This window comes from Biomphalaria glabrata, chromosome 13, assembly GCF_947242115.1.
Source record: "Biomphalaria glabrata chromosome 13, xgBioGlab47.1, whole genome shotgun sequence".
Lineage (NCBI taxonomy): Eukaryota > Metazoa > Mollusca > Gastropoda > Planorbidae > Biomphalaria > Biomphalaria glabrata.
In genome coordinates this window covers 447,713-456,512 of record NC_074723.1, presented here as the reverse complement: position 1 = coordinate 456,512, position 8,800 = coordinate 447,713, and the positions used below count along the sequence as shown (strand labels likewise).

Genomic DNA, 8,800 nt, shown 5'->3' with positions numbered 1-8,800 from the left:
TGTTCTTATTGTTACCCGCTGAGATGCGGACGTGATTGATACATTTGATACCGCTGCTATGCGGATAGGATTGTTTATTATTTCTTGACTCACAAATGTCAATCGACGTTCAGTCGCCTCTTTCCGTAGACGGCGAATGCCTGTGCTGGAAAATATTTCTCTATTGGTAGCATTATCTCGGTATGTTATTCAAATGATCCTTCTCAGCCGTCACTGCTCAGTCTTTTTTCAAGGTGGCGTTGGGACAATGATTGTTTTGAGTAGGTGGATTTCATCTCCAAGCTAATTGATTTGTTTGTTCAAATTGGCCGTGCTTTTTGAAAGATGGCTCCTGCTTTCCTATCCGTGATAACACTGCCTAAATTCGGGTGTAACAAATCAATAATTTAGCTTACAGTTTTATTGTTCAATTTTAAGAAACAAAAAAAAACCACAATAGTTGTTTGTTTTTAGGGAGAGATTTCGTTTTCCTTGGGTGACACCGACCCTAGTGACGCCACTGAATCTAGCCATGCATGTTAATCAATAATATAAACTTTAGCCTACTAAGTAGTTGGTTATCCTGGCTGATACCACACTCTAATTTTTAGTACCCATTAGAGTTTGGTGGACTTAGAGGTATCATAAATATTCTGAATCTCAAAGCCCTTGTCTTTACCAGGTTCAAAAGTCATGTGTTGTAACCTTCAGCCATTAAATCACCTAATTAAAGATGTAGTGAAAGAAGTGTATACTAAAAAAAAATGTATATGGGTTAAATACATTTTGTCGCATAATAACCTCAAAATGAATTTTTAAAATTTTTATTTTTTTTTCGACCACATTTTTCACCTGCGGTCACATCATTATTTTTCTTTTTTTATGAAAATTAAACATATTGAAAATTTTTGCAGCCTATTACCTATGATATACTATCAATAAACTACATGTGAAAAATTATTAGTCTAAATTATACAGAACTAAAGATTTTGAGATTCTTGTGGACAACATGCACCTAAAAATACATTTTGAGAAAAACGCATTTAAAGTTTTTAAAATGATATAAAATATTTATTGCAACCATAAAAATGAAAAAAAAAGGGAATATTTACATAATATAACATAATAGATAATAAAAAAAACTATTCATTAAAATGGCCTGATTGATAGATTGGACCTTCTAGAACCTCTGCCCGGTGCTCATGCTCAATTCTTTGCTTTTTCAATTTTTTTCTCCTGGACACTAATGTGATTGATCTTTTTCTAACAAGCTGTAGTTTGACATTTTGCTTTTTCTCACTAGAAGAAATGTTCTTTAGTGTCCAGGGAACGCCTAATATGTCAAAAACTGATTTAATGCCATTATTGAAGGCTAAAACAGCAAGGTATGTCGCCGTCCTTAGTTTTTAATGTTGCGAATTCTGTTTTGGGGCAATTTGCCAAATTAGGGAATGAAAAGATTCATTGGCGTTTTGTGTTCCCATTCTTGAACGTTTTTAACAGATCTGTGTCTGTTATAGGAAATAACAGTTTTCCTATTTCTGATGTGATGGTCTGATTATGTTTTTTGTATGGCTGTTTTAGTGCCTCTGATCTCTTAAAGTGTGACACCAAGATGTAGTGCCATCAGGACACAACCTGTGGTTATGATCTAGGTCTGAGCTCATCATATGAAAAAATGAGCCCATAACAGCCAGCTTCATTTTTTTGAATGTCAGGAGCATTTTGGCGCAGAACTTTGGAATAGTTATTTGTAATTTTTTCAATTTTTGGCTTTGTAAGCCTATAATTTAGTTCTTTTTTGTTAGACATTTTTAAATTGTTCAAAGTATTAAACATTCTTTTTGAGATGTGGTTAATGCAGTCCTCTTTTAAGATTTCTACATCATATCATGAGCTGGTAATGGCAGATGAATGTGATTTACTATCACCATCACACAGCATCATGCCATAAACAAGTTTTCTGATGCCACAGAGTGAGAACAAATTTTGGATGCTGCTGCGGCCTCCATTGCATTTGCTGAGCCACTGAAGTTTTTTTGACACATATGCTTAGAGGCATCAAAATTTAGTTCTGCAGAGTTTGACTCACAAACACAGCAATAATTTGATAGGACTTCGGTGTCGATGACGAGTCCAGTATCAAAATCAATAACTGCCAATTCCTGAATGAGATGAGTGGCCCCTTTTATGCCAAGTCCCATCAAAAGAAACTGTAATAACAGGACAGCCTGTTGAACTTATTCTATCATCTGTAGTCAGAGGTTGTGAAATGTTTCTTCCATGCACAACAGCAGATGCCCTAATCATACATTCTTCACCAGCTTCAATTATAGCAGTGTTGACTATGTTAGCTAGATTGTTATAAGTATTTCTGTGCATGCAGGGCATACTCATAAGTCCACAAAACCTATCAAATTTAGAATGCGAGATTCCAGATTCTTTTAATGCAGCGACAGCGCGGACATTAATATCCAGATGAACATTATTACTTTTTTTTGAGGTCCAGTCAGGCCACAAATATGTTTCACAATTTAGGCATTTGATTTTAATCAAATGAGCCATGCCTTTTGATTGTGTGATGCACATGGTTAATTTTTTGTCGAAGCAATGTGGACAGCACAACAAGGAGACCATTGTGGTCAATTCCATTGAATTCATCATGACGTATATGAAATCTTCAGGCAGCCTCTTATTGGTGTTATCAGCGTTAGTAATTGCAGTTAGAATTATTTTTCGTTCAGCTGCACTTGCAGGCTGCGTTGTTGCTGCTTCAGATCCAGCTGTATCCAAAACAGAGCTGCAAACAAATAAAAAAAAATTAGAGGTTCTTTAAAAAAAAATTCAATAGTATGAAAGTACACGTCACATCTATTTATGTACAACATAAAGATTATTTTAAAATTTATAATGCATTTTAGGAATCATATATTGTATTCATCAAAAGTAAAAAATGTAAAGTGACATGTTACATGTAGATCTATATATCATGGTTAATACAACTTTTGTGAAAATGAATTCCAGACATTTATGTTTTCCAGACTTACTAACAGTAAAAAGGATGGCTACCTGAGCATGCCATATGTGCTCTGGACTGCTGTATTCGTGATCTTGGGTTCAAACCCTGCCAATAACTAACCCCTGTCGTACTGTGGGAGGTTTGGACTAGGGTGTAATAATAATTTTCAATTATTAAGGAACATACGGTACAAGGGGGAAAAAAAGTCACTAATCTTGTAGCACTTGGGAAATTTAATAGGCCCTATATAGTTCAATAGGCCTAACTTAGTTGTAAAATCTTATTCTTAATCTCATAACTAGTCCAACAGTTTTATAATTTTTATATAGATATTTAGTGGCGTAAACATTAGACACTAGTTAAAAAGTAAAGACTTATTTAGACTAGCCTAGGTTAGAGGGCCTACCTCTAGTAGGCCTATAATTCTATTGGAGGAGATAATTTTAAATAAAGATCTAGAGATAGATTAACTGTATTGAACTTGAAATTTAATTTGTAGTAGTGGCTTACTTATGTCTAATTCACAATAGGCCTATGCCTATGTGAATACTGACTTGTTTTTTTTAACGGGGTAAAAATTGATAATATTGATCTAAATCTATTTCATAACCATACTAGATTATAATTATAGATCTATATGCTAAGTATGCTAGATCTAAATCTAGACTTAGATCAAGACTAAATCTAGTAGTAGATCTAGTATTCTAAGTCTTTTTAGTTTTTGAGTTTAGACTCAAGATCTATATTCTACATTGAATATATTTGGGGAAAAAAAAAAAGGGGGGGGTGGGGGGTAATCGTGCATAGATCGAGACTAAATCTAGTTGCAGACCTAGTAATCTAAGTCATTCTTGTGCTCTAGTCTTTTATCTTTTAGTTTAGACTAAGATCTAGATCTATATTCTATGTTGACTAGATATAATATAACTTGTTTTCTTTATTTAAATGGGGAGGGGGGGGGGAAATCGTGCATAGATCGAGACTAAATTAGGTACTAAATCTAGTAGTAGACCTAGATCTAGTAATCTAATTTGCGCATAGATGAAGACTAAATCTAATTCTAGACCTAGTAATGGAAGTCATTCTAAAGGCCTAGTCTTTTAGTTTAGACTCAAGTGCGCATAGACAGCTGCCAAATAATTAACCTAAAAAACTAGAGGCCTTCGATGGGAAGTTTTACCGATCTTATAGGCATATTCTATGTTGACTAGATATATTATAATATAATTTGTTTTCTTTATTTAATGTGGGGGGGGGGGGGGGAATCACACATAGATCGAGGCTAACATTAGGCTAGTAGAAAACCTTGATCTATTAAGAAGTGGCGCATAGATCAAGACTAAATCTAGTAATCTAGTCTAGTAGAATTTAGAATTTAGTAGATCTAGTAGACCTAGAACAGATATAGATCTAGTAATAAAAGTCGCGCATAGTCATAGATCGAGACTAAATCTAGTAGTAGACCTAGATCTAGTAAACTATCTAAGTCGCAAATAGATCGAGACTTTTAAATCTAGTAGTAGACCTAGATCTAGTAAGTCATTCTTGTTGCCAAATATTTTTGGTTTAGACTCAAGATCTAGATCTAGACTCTCTATATATTCTATATTGACGTCATTGACGAGATATATTTGTTTTCTTTATTTAAAAAAAGGGGGGGGGGGGAGTTTCGCCCATGCATAAATAAATCTAGGCCAAAAACTTCCCGACCTTTGGTAGCCTAACTGAAATTTGATCGACCATCTAGATAATATAGAATAACATCTTCTAATCATCTTTTTTGAAGTAACAACTGTATTATATAAGATAAGATAACAGCAGTCATAATAAACTAGTTACTAGTCTAGGACTAGATCTATTACTAAATCTGATTTAAGTCTACAGTACACCGTCTAGAAATTGGCTGGCATTTCACCGACATGCCGTGGATTGCGCATGCTTTCACAATAGTCAATAGATAGATCTAGTAGGCCTATTAATGGAAGCCTCTATGCCCAACTAGATCTAGCAGCCTAGCGTTTTACCGGTTACGGCGCCTGAGGGCTGAATGACATCGGATTATTTTTTTTTCAAATTCCAGACATTTAACAAAATTGCATCGAAAAGTAGCAATTTTCCAGACTTTTTTAAGACTGAAATCTGAATTTTGAAATTCCAGACCGCGTACGAACCTTGATATATGTATTAGATCTTAAAAAAAAAAAGACCAAGTTGAAGTCCTACAACTACATGATAATCTAGATTTAGAATCTATCTAGATTCTAGATCTAATCTAGATGTCTAGATCTAGTCAATCTAGAATATCTAGTCATTCTAGTTCTAATGTGATCTATGTCTCTAATCTATACTAGATCTAAAAAAGGATAGATCTCTATGTTTGCAATCACTTTCATGATATTTATTTAATGTCTAGATCTATATATAGATGTGATTCATTGATATGATAAACACGTTGCGTTTGTCGAATTCAAAGATTGATGAAGCAAAGTGATTATCATTATCTCATTATGATTATTTTATGTGTAAGCACACGCTGGTCTAGTAAATAAAAAACTCTAGATTTAGACTTATCTTTGTAATTATGCATTTGTCTTTGAAGCATGTCTTCCTCTGGGCTTACAGTAACGTTTTTTCTTTCCAAACATATAACCTTTTGTTGGCATTTCTGAGTTTGAATAATGAATCGAGGCTTTCAAATGTTTACAGAAGAAGGACCGGTTCACGTCATGTGCGCATGCGTGTAAATTTTGTTGTCATAGTTACCAATGTAGCTTTGATAGTGCGCATGCGTAAATATGGCTTAGTGAGTGTGTATATGAGGATATAGGGAAAAAAAAGAGGTAGTGACGTATTTTGAAAGTTTATATTTATAGAATGAGAAACCATGCACATAATCGGAACTAGAAAAGTAGACCTTTGTATCGATACCATCTGTTAGGGATAAGAGCGTACATTAGCTTATCAACTTTAGCTTACAAAATGTTGATTTTTAACCAAAACATCAAAATTTTGCTTATACATCTACTTTTAAAATACAAAATTGATGTATAAAGCGCAGTTTTTTTAGTATTCTGATAGGGAATTCGTTTTCTAGACATTTTAAACTATTAAAATCAATTAATTTTAAAATATCGATATTTTTGACCTAGATCGATGTTTTCTCACTGTGCATCCCCCTTAAATACGCAGAAGTCCGATTTTAAAGATCCATCCCCAAAAAAAAAGCACAAGCCGATTTCAAATAGCCACTACAAATAACAAACAGGTCGATTCAAAACAGAAACTACGAATAATGTTCATATATGAAAAATGCACAAGTCTATTCAATCAGCCACCCCCAAAAGAGTAGAAGTTGATTCTAAATAACCACAAAAAAAAAAAAAACCAACATAGGTCCGATTCAAAACAGTCATTACAAAAATGTCGATTCCGAAAAAGCAATCACAAAAAAAAAAAAAAATGGATTACAAACAACAATTAATTTAAGAAATTTCTTGATTCGAAGACAAGCCTTATTAAGTCCTTAATTAAGATCATTCGGGAAATACCAAAAATAAAATACAAAAGCTTTAAAGCAAGCCTGCAGATTATCACTATAGGTTGTTCCAAGATTTCGAATCTGTCAACAACTGTTCTTACTAAGCATCTAGGAGGTAAAAAGAACCTGTGCAAGAAATTTCTTTTTAATAGGTGCGACAATGTAAGAGATTTCTTGGTTTTCGAAGACAAGCTTTATAATTTCCTTATTAAGTTGATTGGGAAATATCAAAAATAAAATACATAGCTTTCATAGCAAGCCTACGGTTTTTCGCAAATGGTGGTCCTAACGTTTTGATTCTTTCGAAACCCGTTCTTAGTAAGCATCTAGGAGTTAAAAGAAACCTGTGTACGAAATTTCACGTAAATAGAAGCGACAGTTTAAGAGATATCTTGATTTTCGAAGACAAGTCTTATAATCCCCTAATATTTATTTATAGTTGATTTGGGAAATACCAATAATAAAATACAAAGCTTTGATAGCAAGCCTGTGGTTTTTCGCAAATTGTGGTCCCAACGTTTTTATTCTATCGAAACCCGTTCTTAGTAAGCATCTAGGAGGTAAAAGAAACCTGTGTAAGAAATTTCACGTAAATAGAAGCGACAGTTTAAGAGATATCTTGATTTTCAAAGACAAGTCTTATAATCTCCTAATATTTATTTATAGTTGATTTGGGAAATACCAATAATAAAATACAAAGCTTTGATAGCAAGCCTGTTGTTTTTCGCAAATTGTGGTCCCAACGTTTTTATTCTATCGAAACCCGTTCTTAATAAGCATCTAGGAGGTAAAAGGAACATGTGTACTAAATCTCACTTGAATAGAAGCGACAGTTTAAGAGATATCTTGATTTTCGGAGACAAGCCTTATAATTTCCTTATTAAGTTGTTTTGGAAATACCAATAATAAAATACAAAGCTTTGATAGCAAGCCTGTGGTTTTTCGCAAATTGTGGTCCCAACGTTTTTATTCTATCGAAACCCGTTCTTAGTAAGCATCTAGGAGGTAAAAGGAACCTGTGTACTAAATCTCACTTGAATAGAAGCGACAGTTTAAGAGATATCTTGATTTTCGTAGACAAGCCTTATAATTTCCTTATTAAGTTGTTTTGGAAATACCAATAATAAAATACAAAGCTTTGATAGCAAGCCTGTGGTTTTTCGCAAAATGTGGTCCCAACGTTTTTATTCTATCGAAACCCGTTCTTAGTAAGCATCTAGGAGGTAAAAGGAACCTGTGTACGAAATTTCAAATAAATAGAAGCGACAGTTTAAGAGATATCTTGATTTTCGGAGACAAGTCTTATAATCTCCTAATATTTATTTATTGTTGATTTGGGAAATACCAATAATAAAATACAAAGCTTTGATAGCAAGCCTGTGTTTTTTCGCAAATTGTGGTCCCAACGTTTTGATTCTATCGAAACCCGTTCTTAGTAAGCATCTAGGAGGTAAAAGAAACCTGTGTACGAAATTTCACGTAAATAGAAGCGACAGTTTAAGAGATATCTTGATTTTCGGAGACAAGCCTTATAATTTCCTTATTAAGTTGTTTTGGAAATACCAATAATAAAATACAAAGCTTTGATAGCAAGCCTGTGGTTTTTCGCAAATTGTGGTCCCAACGTTTTTATTCTATCGAAACCCGTTCTTAGTAAGCATCTAGGAGGTAAAAGAAACCTGTGTACGAAATTTCAAATAAATAGAAGCGACAGTTTAAGAGATATCTTGATTTTCAAAGACAAGTCTTATAATCTCCTAATATTTATTTATAGTTGATTTGGGAAATACCAATAATAAAATACAAAGCTTTGATAGCAAGCCTGTGGTTTTTCGCAAATTGTGGTCCCAACGTTTTTATTCTATCGAAACCCGTTCTTAGTAAGCATCTAGGAGGTAAAAGGAACCTGTGTACTAAATCTCACTTGAATAGAAGCGACAGTTTAAGAGATATCTTGATTTTCGGAGACAAGCCTTATAATTTCCTTATTAAGTTGATTTGGGAAATACCAATAATAAGATACAAAGCTTTGATAACAAGCCTGTGGTTTTTCGCAAATTGTGGTCCCAACGTTTTTATTCTATCAAAACCCGTTCTTAGTAAGCATCTAGGAGGTAAAAGAAACCTGTGTACTAAATTTCACTTGAATAGAAGCGACAGTTTAAGAGATATCTTGATTTTCGGAGACAAGCCTTATAATTTCCTTATTAAGTTGTTTTGGAAATACCAATAATAAAATACAAAGCTTTGATAGCAAGCCTGTG

At 33.6% G+C, this 8,800-nt stretch overlaps 1 long non-coding RNA gene across 1 annotated transcript; it reads right to left on the bottom strand.

Annotated features, from left to right (window-relative positions):
* Positions 1 to 1,021: 1,021 nt before the first annotated feature.
* Positions 1,022 to 6,656, bottom strand: LOC129922389 (uncharacterized). Its single transcript, XR_008774413.1, has 2 exons — positions 3,049 to 6,656; positions 1,022 to 2,779 (listed from the first exon to the last, which is right to left on the bottom strand). It is a non-coding gene; the product is annotated as an uncharacterized LOC129922389 (long non-coding RNA).
* Between the last annotated feature and the right edge of the window lie 2,144 nt (positions 6,657 to 8,800).